The sequence below is a fragment of the Pelodiscus sinensis genome, chromosome 1, assembly GCF_052426305.1.
Source record: "Pelodiscus sinensis isolate ZL-2025 chromosome 1, ASM5242630v1, whole genome shotgun sequence".
Lineage (NCBI taxonomy): Eukaryota > Metazoa > Chordata > Testudines > Trionychidae > Pelodiscus > Pelodiscus sinensis.
This window is the reverse complement of record NC_143052.1, coordinates 78,235,922-78,249,985: the sequence shown is the minus strand read 5'-3', so window position 1 is coordinate 78,249,985 and position 14,064 is coordinate 78,235,922.

Sequence of the window (14,064 nt, the reverse complement as noted above, 5' to 3'; positions counted from 1 at the left end):
TGAGTCTATCTCTGCTCTAGTTTATCTTTTTTATTGCACCAGTGGAATACAAGTGGCAGACTTATCCTGTCTGGAAGTACTATTCTTGGTAGGAGTGAAATAAATTAGTTTGTTCAAGAAGGTTTGAAATTTGGCATTGTGAATTGTGAGAGCTTCACTGAAATTCTGACTTTGGTTTGCATTCTATGTTCAAGAGACCATGGTGTTTGGGAGTATAGAGAAAAGGAAGCAGCAGAAAGGGGGTAAGAAAAATTCCAAAGGCAGTAGTCACACATTTGTACCAGCTTTTCTTATGTAGTATACTCTGTAAAGTGGGTCCTCTTCCCTGATCACATTAATTGACATAACTTCATGGATTGAAATGGAGTAGTCTATTTACAGCAATTGAGGATGTGGTCCAGTAATTACAGCGTATTGCATAAAAACATACATACAAAAAGCCCCAAAATGTGTTAAAAGAATGTTAAGATTGCGAAATCAAATACTATATTTAAGAAATGCCTAATTTGCCCTTCCTGTGTACCTGATGGCAGTCTCTTTCATTATAAGACCAAAGATGATTTCTCTTATCCCTAATATATAACTCCGATTTCCCTCTACGTAGAAAAAACCTGATTCAATAATTTTAGAAAAGCTTACCTTAAACATTAATAAGTTTTGTAAACTTGTACTAATATTATGAAAACTCAGAGTTTATTAGGCTTTTTTCATTTCTATTTTATCACTGTAAAATAGTTGATGAAGTCATTACTCCAGGTTAAAAATGTGGAGGATGTGTTGGGTCTCATACATTGATTTCTATAAAAAAAATCTTTTATTTAAAATGCAAGCATGTTGATTACAATTAGAATGTCCTTCTAAAGCAAAGAACCTCTCTTGTATACATTAACTATGCTTCCCTATTTTAGCATTGTAGTTAAAAGCTTTCTCTATTGTCGTTTAGAAGAAACATGGCTAAATTTAAATCTTTGACATTTCTTCCTTGACTATCCTGATTGCATCCTGATTTCTTTTTCAAGTAAAACCAGTTGATTGGGTTGGCTCTTTATACATTTCAAACTGATCCAGCTATTACAGATTCCATTCTATTCACAATGCTAAGCTTATCATTCTAAATTACCATAATAAACTGATCAGTTATTTTTCACTTCAGTCAAAAAGTCTTTCGGGTTGGTAATCACAATATAATATTCTCATTTTTGCATAGCTGCTGTTTCTTTAATATACTGTTATTGAACAACGAAATATCTTTCTTGAATGTCATGATGTTGAAAATACTGGAAAAATTCTCAGCTGTATCGGCAATGCTTCTTATTTAATTTTCTTGGCCTTTTCTGGTAATTCCTATAAAATGGTTACTTTTGTGTATCTCCTTTTGTTCTGCATTCTATAATGTTCTAGGTTTAACTAATTTTTTTAACTTTAAACGTACCAGTGATTCCACATCATATTCATTAGCATCGTATCATCTTTTTTAACAGTAATCGTAGAATTATAGAATCATAAGATTGGAAGAGACCTCAGGAAGTCATTGAATCCAACTCCAAAAATAATAATATACAGTCATATTCCGATTTTAAATAAAACAATGTTCATATTTCATTTTTATGAAGTACATTGGGGGTTAGGTATGACATTTCAATAATGCTTGAAAATATGTAAACATTGTGTTCAAGGAAAGACACACTTCCACGGTGTCATTTTGTCTACTGCACAAGCACTAAACCAGATGTATTCAATTACATTGCAAAAGAGAGGCAACATTATAGAAGTGCCTTTGGCAAAGAGATCAGTTTATGCTGTTGAATTCTAGCCTACAGAGGAGGTGGTTAGGTCATAGCATGTCTTCCCCTTCAAGAATTAAAGGCCATATTCTAATTTTTCTTGCACCTGTTCAAATCAGGAGCAACTCCATTAAAGTCAATCAGCTTTCACAGATGTCAGACACTGCAATGGCTGATTGAATACAAAACATAGTTAGTTTCTAGCCATTGTTTGGATTTTCTGTAACTTTTAAGTATGCAGTAAGGGAAATATATCATGCTTGCAATTTATGAAATAATGATGGAAGTACTTGCAGCACTGCTAAAAATTATGGAATGTTAAACCGGTGTCTCCTATCAATTTTAGATTAGCAGATGTGAAACAGACTTGTTGTCACATAGTGGCCTGGTTGAATATCATGTGTTTCCCCTTCATTCCCTACCTGGTATTCATTGGGGTTAGTTTCAAGCAGGTATATCTCGAGCATAGACATTACAGAGCCTTTTCCCAGTGTTTCTCTTCTCTGTTGTCAGGTCCTCCACCTCCTCTGTTGTCACGTCCTCCACCTCCTCTGTTGTCACGTCCTCCACCTCCTCTGTTGTCACGTCCTCCATCTACCTGCAAAACACACTTTGGTCTCACCCTTATAATTGATGGTTATTTTGGAAGGTCATGATTCTGAGGTCTTGGTAACATCTATTTTGTCACCTTTGGGATGGGTAAGAAGTGAGGTGGTGTTCTAGCCAAGTCCAGGCATTTCTTTTGTTGTTTGTGTTTCTTATACCTTCTTTCCCAAACCCTTCTGCTCCTCCTAACTGGTTGCTTGACCTTGGCTTGAAAAGAGCCAGACAGCTTTCCAGTGTATGCACATATATTAAACCCCCACTCTGCCCGGAAATGCTTTTAACTCTATCCCTTATCTTTATTCATTATGCTATAAGCCCCATCTAGTTGTGGGACATGCAACACATTGTCTTTGCTCTTCATTCACACGTATGTCCGAGTAATTATTGACAGTTCACAGTCATACTGGAAGGGCATAAAAAATGGAGCTGCACAGGGGTCTGTTTTGGGACCAGTTCAGTTCAATATCTTCATCAATGATTTAGATATTGGCACAGAGAATATGCTTATTAAGTTTACAGATGATTACTGTCCGAGACAGAACATCAGGAATGGCTGCCCGTCGCAGGGAGTCATAGCCTGTAATACCTCTGAGGCTGGTATAGGGGGCTCTGTCTGTGAGGTGGAGTGTTTTCCATATAAGGGCATGTAAATTAATAATCTTCCCCTGCTCGCTCCACCCATTGCAGTAACAGATCAGCCAGTGGGCTGACTGGTGCTCAGGCCTGCTACTCCACCCACTGCAGCAAAAACCAACCTATGGGGTGATAAGTTCACAGGCAATAAAACAGGCAGGCAGCCCCTCTCTCACGGGGGATTCGCATTGAGTGAACGCCTGGCCTGATCACCCAGACGCCTTGCACCCCCCGCTCTTGAGTCTTACTGAGCGTACTCCGAGTTGGTCGACCCGAGTGGAGACAGTTTATGAGCGTGTGACCAGTACTTGTGTTCCTGCTGTCTCCAGAACTGGTATAACACCCCCCCCCCCCCATCATCCCTATCCTAATTGATTTTTTAGTTGTCCTTATTGCTTGCCAAGTGACAGTGGCTAAAAAGTTACTAAGTTAGTTTATAAATAGTTGTGGTTTAGATTTTTTACTGTTTCCTTGTATAAAGTTGTGTAAATAGTCAGCCCTATGGATAATACCAATGTTAATTCAACTGTTCCTAACCCCTGGGCAGTTATTGGGAATTATTGTGATTTAGAAAAGCCTCAGGGAATTGTTTTGTGTTGTCTGGCAATCTGTTTAATTTTTATTCTGATGATTGTCTGGCGCCATCAAAATAAAATCAGTTTGTGCTTTTTGAAACCCCCAGTTGTGGTCTCATCCTTTCCGGCATCCCTTCGAACCTCGTGTATTACGGGGACTGACATGGCGTCACGAACAGGATGCCGGAACTCCGGAGACCATGACAACTCTGATAGTTGCCCCTGGGCTAAAACTGAGACCCCAGGTTCTGAGGAGGATCAGTTTAATCATTTGCAATACCACCTCCTCTGTACTCGACTGCGCAAAGGGGCCCCTAACACTTTTGACTGGGTCTGTGTCATAGGACACGGCCATGATTGTAGGACCTACACCATTCCTTTGGGGTTGAGCGATGTGGGCTGCTTGCTAACTTGCCATCCCACCTTCAGGGCCACCCCGGCTGATGATAGCCTTCAACCGTGTCTCACTCAAGTGGGTGAGACAGCCCCTAATTCAAACCCTCTTAGCCTCTGGAAAGAGGTGAACAGAGTAATTAAACTCTGTGGGGTAGCCCCCTCCATCTTGGCCCCCGAGCCAAGAGCCCCACATGGATCACCTGCACACCACCTGTTAATAGGATTGGTCCAAAGGTTAGATGGGATAAAAAAGGTTAAAAAACTACGCCCTGATTCTTATAAATCAGAGGATGTTCTGGCTGCCATCTGCAATACCCTAGCAGCAGCCCTTGATAAAGTTACCGTCTACCATGGGGCCATTACAAATTGCGCCCGTGGGGTGGCGCACTCGCAGTCAGAGGGAGAACCGGAGTTTTCCCCTCAGGCGCCAAAGATGCCTCCTTTAGAGACACAACTTCCTCCCCCATACCAAGGCTCTCATGACCCACCAAACATTTACCCTGGCTTGACTACCCTGAGTTCAACCATACCCACAGCTCCCGACCTGATTGTACCGGAGGCCCTCCCTGTGACTGTAACCCGATTAAAAATGGATGGTCAGGGGAATACCTCTCAGGTAACTGAGACCCGCCCCCGAACCAAGGCGGAAATGAAGGAGTTCATCACAGATACTGCCCGACGTCCAGATGAGCCTCCTATAATCTGGGTAGGGAGATTAGCCTTGGAACAGGGGAGTGACTGGGTTGACCGGGAGGAAGCCTTAACGTTAACCCGTACCGGGAGTTGGTCGCGGGGCCTTATGGGGGGAGTATTGGCAGCGAATAATCATTGGCCTGTAACGGCCGCAGCTGCCGCGCACCTCCAAATACAAGGGGGATTTCGCGCAGTACAGATGCCACCTGATTGTGTGAATAACTCCACTACCCTTATGTACGCAATCGCTGGGAGTTCTATTCTGCTCTGGGATCCCACCGCACACCCCCTCAACTTAACTAACGTTCAGACGGTAGCACAAAACCCATTTCGTTTTGTTGATGATCCCACTCAGATTCCCATAGAAGATGTGGCTGTTACCCTAGCCGTGGACAACAGCCCTAATCTAGACACGGGGCTCTTCTGTGGCTAAGGGGATACACAGGACAACCTATTGGCCGACTATATGACGCTGTAGAGAGGGTGAAGTGGGCAACACTAAAGGCCGCCCTACTTGCAACCCCCTCTACTCTGGTGAAAGGGTCCAAAATGGTGCCCAAACCCAAATACCCCGAGCGTTCGTTCATCGAGCGTAAGATTTTTGGATTTTTATTGGGTAAGGGACTCACCAAGGAAGCTATTAGGAAAATGAATAGTGATCAACAGAAAGACTTGGCTGTGAAATTGGGGTGGGAAGATCGCCCTATTCCCCCGCAGCCAAAAAACGGGGAGAGGCCGAGTGCCTAGCGGTCACTCGGCCCGATTTAAATGACCCTCGACCCTATCAAAACCTGACTACCGAAAACGAGACAATTATCCCCTTTTTGTTAGACACGGGGGCACAGGTATCCATCATCCCCCCCGATATGCCCCACACCCCCACTGGAAAGATAGTCTTTGTACAGGGATTAAATAGCGTTGAAGCAACCTACGTTAGTCCATCACAATTGGCCTTCTCTTCGATCTTAATTAGCCCGCCTTGAGGGCGTTGTTTGTCCCCTTTTTGTTTTTCAGGTACCAACCCATTCGAGCCCCCCACCGGCTGTTTGACTTCCGGAGCCGACGAGAACCATCAAGATGGAAAAAATTTAAGTCTGCCACTGAATCTTTAGTTTGGGGATATGTTACCAAATGTCCCGCAATCTCGAAGCCCTCACTAATTTGACCGCTGAAGGGTTTCGACAAGTCGATTTGGCTCTCACTGTACTAGCTCATTATGCTGAAAAGAATCGTCTAATGATACAGGTTATATTGCAGAAGGACTTTTGTATGGCACTCGAGGACCTTGACCCCAGGTTTAAGGACCAATACCGTTTGCGTTTCAAGCCCGGGTGGAACAACGTTTCAGCCATCACCCAACAGCTGACCTCACTTGCAGTTCGGATTCGCGAACAGCGGGAAGAATGGGACTGGTGGCAAACAAAACTTTCCTCTTGAGGACTGAGTACTTGGGCATCCACCATTAAGCAGTGGTTGATTGTATGTGCTCTTGTGTTACTAGCCTTTTTAGTGGGCACTGCTGTTGCAAAAGCTCTTATCCACAGAGTTGTTTCCGCTTTCCCTGTTACTGTTGCTTACTTTTCCCTTTCTCCCCTTTCTGAAGACAGCAGCTCACCAGAACCTCAATTTACCCAATTGGCTTCTTGCTGATTACCCTTACGTGCGCTCTCACCTTAGGCAACCCCCTTACCGCTTGCTCCGGACAGCCACGGGGGCATGTCCGAGACAGAACATCAGGAATGGCTGCCCGTCGCAGGGAGTCATAGCCTGTAATACCTCTGAGGCTGGTATAGGGGGCTCTGTCTGTGAGGTGGAGTGTTTTCCATATAAGGGCATGTAAATTAATAATCTTCCCCTGCTCGCTCCACCCATTGCAGTAACAGATCAGCCAGTGGGCTGACTGGTGCTCAGGCCTGCTACTCCACCCACTGCAGCAAAAACCAACCTATGGGGTGATAAGTTCACAGGCAATAAAACAGGCAGGCAGCCCCTCTCTCACGGGGGATTCGCATTGAGTGAACGCCTGGCCTGATCACCCAGACGCCTTGCACCCCCCGCTCTTGAGTCTTACTGAGCGTACTCCGAGTTGGTCGACCCGAGTGGAGACAGTTTATGAGCGTGTGACCAGTACTTGTGTTCCTGCTGTCTCCAGAACTGGTATAACACCCCCCCCCCCCCCATCATCCCTATCCTAATTGATTTTTTAGTTGTCCTTATTGCTTGCCAAGTGACAGTGGCTAAAAAGTTACTAAGTTAGTTTATAAATAGTTGTGGTTTAGATTTTTTACTGTTTCCTTGTATAAAGTTGTGTAAATAGTCAGCCCTATGGATAATACCAATGTTAATTCAACTGTTCCTAACCCCTGGGCAGTTATTGGGAATTATTGTGATTTAGAAAAGCCTCAGGGAATTGTTTTGTGTTGTCTGGCAATCTGTTTAATTTTTATTCTGATGATTGTCTGGCGCCATCAAAATAAAATCAGTTTGTGCTTTTTGAAACCCCCAGTTGTGGTCTCATCCTTTCCGGCATCCCTTCGAACCTCGTGTATTACGGGGACTGACAATTACAAGCTGGGAGGGGTTGCAACTGCTTTGGAGGATAGAGTCATAATTCAAAATGATCTGGACAAACTGGAGAAATGGTCTGAGGTAAATAGGATGAAGTTCAATAAGGACAAATGCAAAGTACCACACTAAGGCTATGTCTAGACTGCAAGCCTCTTTCGAAAGAGGCTTTTTCGAAAGTATCTTTCGAAAAAGCCTCTTTCGAAAAAGAGCGTCTAGACTGTAAGCAGTACTTTTGAAAAAGCAAGCCGCTTTTTCGGAAAAAAGCAGCGAGTGAGTCTGGATGCTTTCTTTCTAAAAAGCCCTGTTGGCATTCAAGAATGCCTTTTTTCGAAAGAGCACTTTCGAAAAAAGGCGTTCTTCCTCGTGAAATGAGGTTTACCGCCGTCGAAAGAAAAGCCGCTGTAGTCTAGACGCAGGTGAAGTTTTTTCGAAAAAAGACTACTTTTTTCAAAAAAAACCTTGAGTCTGGACACAGCTTAGGGAGAAACTATCCGTTTCACACATACAGAATGGGAAGTGATTGTCTAAGAAGGAGTACTTCAGAAAGGAATCTAGGGGTCACAGTAGACTACAAGCTAAATATGAGTCAACAACCTGACATTGTTGCAAAAAAAGCAAACATGGTTCTGGGATGCATTAACAGGAGTGTTGTGAGCAAGACACAAGAAGTCATTCTTCCACTCTACTCTACACTGATTAGGCCTCAGTTGGAGTATTGTGTCCAGTTCTGGACACCACATTTCAAAAAAGATGTGGAGAAACTGGAGAAGGTCCAGAGAAAAGCAACATAAACGATTAGAGGTCTAGAAAACATGAGCTATGAGGGAAGGCTGAAGGAACTGGGCTTGTTTAGTTTGGAAAAGAAAAGACTGAGAAGGGGACATGATAGTAGTTTTCAGGTATCTAAAAGGGTGTCATGGGGGGAGGGAGGGAAATTGTTCTCCTTGACCTCTGATGATAGTACAAGAAACAGTGGGCTTAAACTGTAGCAAAGGAGGTTTAGGTTGGATATTAGGAATAACTTCCTAACTGTCCAAGTGGTTAAACACTGGAATAAATTGCCTAAGGAGGTTGTGGAATCTCCATCACTGGAGATATTTAAGAGCAGATTAGACAGATATTTATAAGCAATGATCTAGATAGTGCTTAGTCCTGCTGTGAGGGCAAGAGACTGGACTTGATGACCTCTTGAGGTCCCTTCCAGTTCTAGTATTCTGTGATTCTATGATTCTATGACTAAGGATAATAGAAAAAATATCAAAAGTCCAACTGAACTTTCTGTACCAGGCTAACAAACAGGACTATATATTAACTTTGAATGACAATACAAATGCTAATAACAACTAGACTTTTCATTAGAAGATATCACAGTGAGATGGGTATAGTTTACAAAGTGGGTCAGGATCACCCCCATTTTAAACTTAAGACAACTGAATGACAGAGGTGAAATGACATAACTCTTGAGTCTCAGTACAGTGTACAACACTGCCTCAAGAATTTCGTATCTCTTCTACCCCCTGCAGCAATATTAAACATTGTGTAGTAAGATTTGGCATTTATTGGACTCAGGGTATTATGATTTAGGACTTAAGTGAATTGGTAGAACTGTGCTAAGAAGTTTTTACAACTCACTAAAGTATATTTACCTTACACTGCTCCTATTTCATGTAACTGAGTTCCCTATTTAAACCAATGAGCACATCAAAGAATTATTTTCAATTTAAAAAATCTTAATGACCATGTTTCTGTACTAAAAGGAGAGAATCACTAGTCTATGGCCTCAAATTATGTAAATTAGCGAAACTCCTGTGATTTAAATAGGGCTATGCAGAATTCCATTGGATTAGAATCTGCCCTAATTTTTAGAATCCCAATTTTTGATAAAATACCGATTTATTTAATTTATTATTTTAATTCCAGACAATATGCTTGAGTGCAGTAAAATCATAAATAGTTATGTGGCATCTTTCTTAAATATTTTATAATTAGGGTCTTTGAAAGTGTTAAATATCTAGCATATAGAGAATACTAGATAGCATAGTGTGATATGAAAATGTTATCCAGATATTACAAATGTATATTAATACAATTTTATATTAGCCCACACCACACCATATGATCATGTTTTAGAGATGTACATCTCTAAAAATTCTAATTCTTTTTTGTATCTACTACAACCTGTTCCCTTTTCTGCTCTCTCCAAAAGGAAGGGATTAGAATTCATAATCTTGACTGTGATTAATTTTTTGGTGTGTGTGTGTGTGTGTAGGCAAATATGATTTGAATTGAAAATTATTTTGAGATGCAAAACAGTAATCTTAGCTTAGCCTTTCCTAGAGTAAATGTACAGGTGTGTGTAAGTTCAGCCATTTGATAATGGAAAAGTATAGAAAAAGAGCCTTGAAACTCTTACTGAATCTACTCTTGGAATCCATACCTACGAAATGATTCTTAGGTGAAGAGACACGTTTCTCTATTTGAAAGTATAGGACATGCACACAACTTCATAGTTGCTGATGTAAATTTTCATAAGTGATAACTGATTTTTCAGAAAGTGTTGAGCACAAACTCTCTGAAAACCAGCTCCTTTTAAAGTGTCTCAAATTGGACGTCCAAAATAACCTGTTACTTTTCAATATGTAGACTACTCTATTGTTAGAAATTAAATAATTTTGGATAACCATACTTAAATTAACTAAATGCAAATGAATATAAAATGTACCACATGACAGTTTTGAAAATCTATACCTTTACCATATTTTTCACTGGTAAACTGTGTTGTATGTCTCCAATCAAGACAAAAATTTTATTCTAAAGAGATGTCTTTAGTGATGTAGTTATTATAATGGTACTTATATTGTAGCACTATTTTACTTAGAACAGGAATCTGAAAGAATCTCTTAACATTCCACTCAATCTAAATTCTGAGGCCTAAGCTACTTTTACTTGATGTCTTGGCATCTTTACAAAAGTATCTATATCATTTGCCATCATAATAACTAAGTGAGAGAGAAACTCTCTCTCTCTCTCTCTCCCTCCCTCTCTTTCTTGGTGCATCTAGACTGCAGGGTTTATTTTGGAAAAACAGCCATTTTTTCGAAAAAACTTCACTTACATCCACACTGTTATTGTGTTCTTTCAAACGAAAATTGAAAGAATGCAGGGGTTTTTCTGACATTCGTGAACCTCATTCTATGAAGACGAATGCCTTTTCCGAAAGAGCTCTTTTGGAAAAAGGCATGTGTGGGCGTGGAATAGGGAGTTTTTTTGAAGTCTGCAGTCTAGATATACTCTCTCTCTCTCTGTCTCTCCCCCGCCCCATCTATCTATAATCATGAGATTTTTATGAGCAAAACCCACTTGTTAAGATCATCTCATCTACAGAAGTGGGTTTTACCCACGAAAGATCATATATATGAAAATATGAATATATGTTAACAGGACTACTTGTTTTTAAGTGAGAGGTTTTTTTCTCCGAATTTATTCTTACATTGAAGAATATGTAGAGTTAACAAAATATATACTTTTTATGACTTATTCTCAGTTCATGTTAACCAGTTAGTTTAATAAAATATTGGTAAGCCTTAATTTTATGCAGCACTATTAGAGCTAACTCAATTATACTAAAATCATGCAATGGATGTTGCTAGCATGGATCCCTGATTTAGTTGGGCCTCTACTGTGATATGACAGTGAATTGCAATTTAAGCTTGAGGACAGTAAGCTCATGTATAGACAGGGTGAGAAGAAGTGCTGAATACAGCTCTGTCCATAAATACCATCAGCAGTGTGAGGCTGCCGCATAAGTTGCTTCAGTTAATATTTGTACTGTGGACTGAACTCCTTTCTCGATGCCTAAAGGTACAAGTCTACAGTTAACTTTTGATTGAAAGTTTGAACACAACACACAAGCAAAAAAGTTTATTACACTTTATCGGAAAAAGAAACTTTCTGTCACCAGGAGTCGTGGCGGCCAATTTGTACACAAAATGTTTATCCTAAAATAACTCCTTTAATTATGATTTTTTTTCAAAGTTGTCATTAGCAGTAATTGAAGAGTGTCTCTGCACCCTACCATGCCTTTGTGTGGTTTCAAAACAAAACCGCATAGCTCTGTTAGTCTGCTTTTTGATTAATATGCCCTGCATTCTGGGCATGAATTATGGGAGAAGGATGGGATCAGAACAAGTGTTAATTTAGATTGATTCTCCATGGATGAGACCATGGCACATATAATAACTGTAGCACAGTAATCTCCTGCTATTGGCACCTGCAGCCAGTATCCAAATGCTTAGAGGGGTGATATTGAGGAAAGGTAGATATACGGTCATAATTTCTGCAGACTGATTTTTTACATCTAGCATGCATAAAGTTACATAACTTCATGGCACTCTGTGAAATTCATCTTTCCTCTCCGACATCCTAAATATAATCATTTATTTAAATATGTCATCGTAAAGCAATAAGTGGCCCCATACCTGATTCTAGCAGGCTGTAGCTCAGAACCAGCCATACTCAGTCAGCCCTTTAAGTTAACTCTCTCTGCTCTACCCCATGATGGTGCAAAGCCTATTACCTAAACAAAACTTCCATTAAAACTGAATGAGCCAAATGTGCCTTTCCTGGCATCCATTCCTCCTCCAGCATCTCTCCCGGGACACAGGGTTTCCAAAGCTCCACTGAGCTCTGGAAGAGTAACCCAAAAAATCTGATCTAATTTTCTTTGGTTGCTGGGCATTTGCCTTCCTACCAGAATAGTCCTTCTCCCGCCATGAGGGATCAGGCAGGTTGTATGTTCTACTCAGGCCTATAATCTGATCTGGTTGGCTAAGCCAAGGGAGCCCTATCCTTCTGTACTTTACAGTGCTTCTGATGATCTGTAAATGGAACAAGAGGCTGGAGTTCTTCCAGATCCCCTTACACCTTATGCCTATTTCTTCCCCATGTGGCTACCACTATGAAGACTGCATGTTGAGAATTGCAGATGTAGGAAAGGCAATGCATTGACAATATCATGCTATAATATATTTGGAAAATTAAATACAATCATCATAAGTGAATTTTGTTAACTTTAATGAATAACACATGAATACAACCCTCAAATCGCCTCCAAAATTATATTGTGTCCCACTGTGTATTGGCCTGCATATTTGCTACTTTTCCCTTGATTTACTGAGTGGAGATATCAGTTCCATAGAAATTGTTTGGGGGGAGGAGTGTCACATGAAAGACTGTGTTCTATAGTTCAGTCAGGTTACATCTAGCCTGCAGAGTTTTTCTGGGATACCAGATGCGTCTGCTTTTTTGAAAAAAAATAAATAAATAGAAAAGCAGACGTGGTTTTTTTTTGCATCTCTGTAAACCTCATTCTATGAGAAAGAAGGGATATTTGGAAAGAGGCTTTTTTCCCTGACATTTGGCCCAGCATAGATAGGCCAATTGTCGGAAAAGCCTCTTTTGGAAGAAAAGCGGAAAAAGATACGCAAATTGCTTTCCCCTGCTCCAGTTATGAATGGTTGAAACAGGACAAGATTAGACAAATGAGATTAGACAAATGCACACTTCCTTGTGCAGTGGAATTCTCTGAAAGTGTTGCATATAAAAGGGGAGATTACGTGCTTAATTTACACTGAAATGAGTGTTGGATGCTTACCTGCCACTTATGCTTTTGAAAATCTTCCCCTTAAATGCTAAGGATGAAGAAAGTGCCCCTAAATATGGCTTTACAACTCTAATATGTCTTACAGATAGTGAATACATCTTTATCTTTAGATATAATTTAAAATATCAGCTCAACTGGTGAGTTCTTTTAACCTCTCCCTGAAGTGTAATGGCAGAAAGACAGATCAAAATTGGCAGGTCAATGCTCTGAATTAAAAGAATTGCACAACTTGGTGTGACTTGTATCTGTGCTCTGTGACTCATAACTCAAACAATCTAAATGGATCAATCACTGCTGACTGTACACATACAGTATTTTGCTTTATCACTTTTTCAAAAGTAAATGCTGTGGGTTTCCAGAGGGTCAACTATGATTATGAATGTCATTTCTGAGATTTTAGTTTTAATCTACACCATTGAGAGACCAGTTTATACTGACCTTAATGGATATGAGCATACAAGCGACTAGATAATCGTATCCAAAATTAACCCTATGAAAAGGGTTAATACACATAATCCATTCCCCAAAGCTATTAATTTCCAAGTGAAAATTAAAAACAACATATTAAGTCTTTGGATACTATTTTCTTCCCTTAGAATAAAAGGCATCAATATTATTTTCCCATACCCAGTTCTGTGTAGCTAAAACTATTCTTCTATATACCTAATAAAAATATTCCACTTTTGGTTGGGCATTCAGAAGTGTAAGTCCTCAAGTCTTTGTGAATCTACGTTTCCCTTGCTTTACTGAAAGTGTTGCTTGAATAAGGAGTAAAGGAGAAATTGTGTGTGGATTGTATGACTTGGCCCAGAAATCTCAGAAGTTATTAGCTCTGTAACTTAAGATCTGGAAGACTCATAAAGGAACCGGGAGTCAAAGTTCTAAACCTTTATAGAAACTGCTTGGTCATTGACTGTGTGTGTGTGTGTGTGTGTGGGGGGGGAGATTAACTCCAAGAACTGACAATAAGCATGTCCCACCAAACCATATCTCCATCATGATTTCAAAGACATGACCAATCTCTGAGAATGCCTAATTGAAAGTTAAGTTCATGCTTTGTTAAGGGATCATTACCAAAGCTATGATCTGTACCTTGAAGTAAGCAGGTAGAGAAAGCTCTAGATAATTCATATTTGGATTTCTTGGA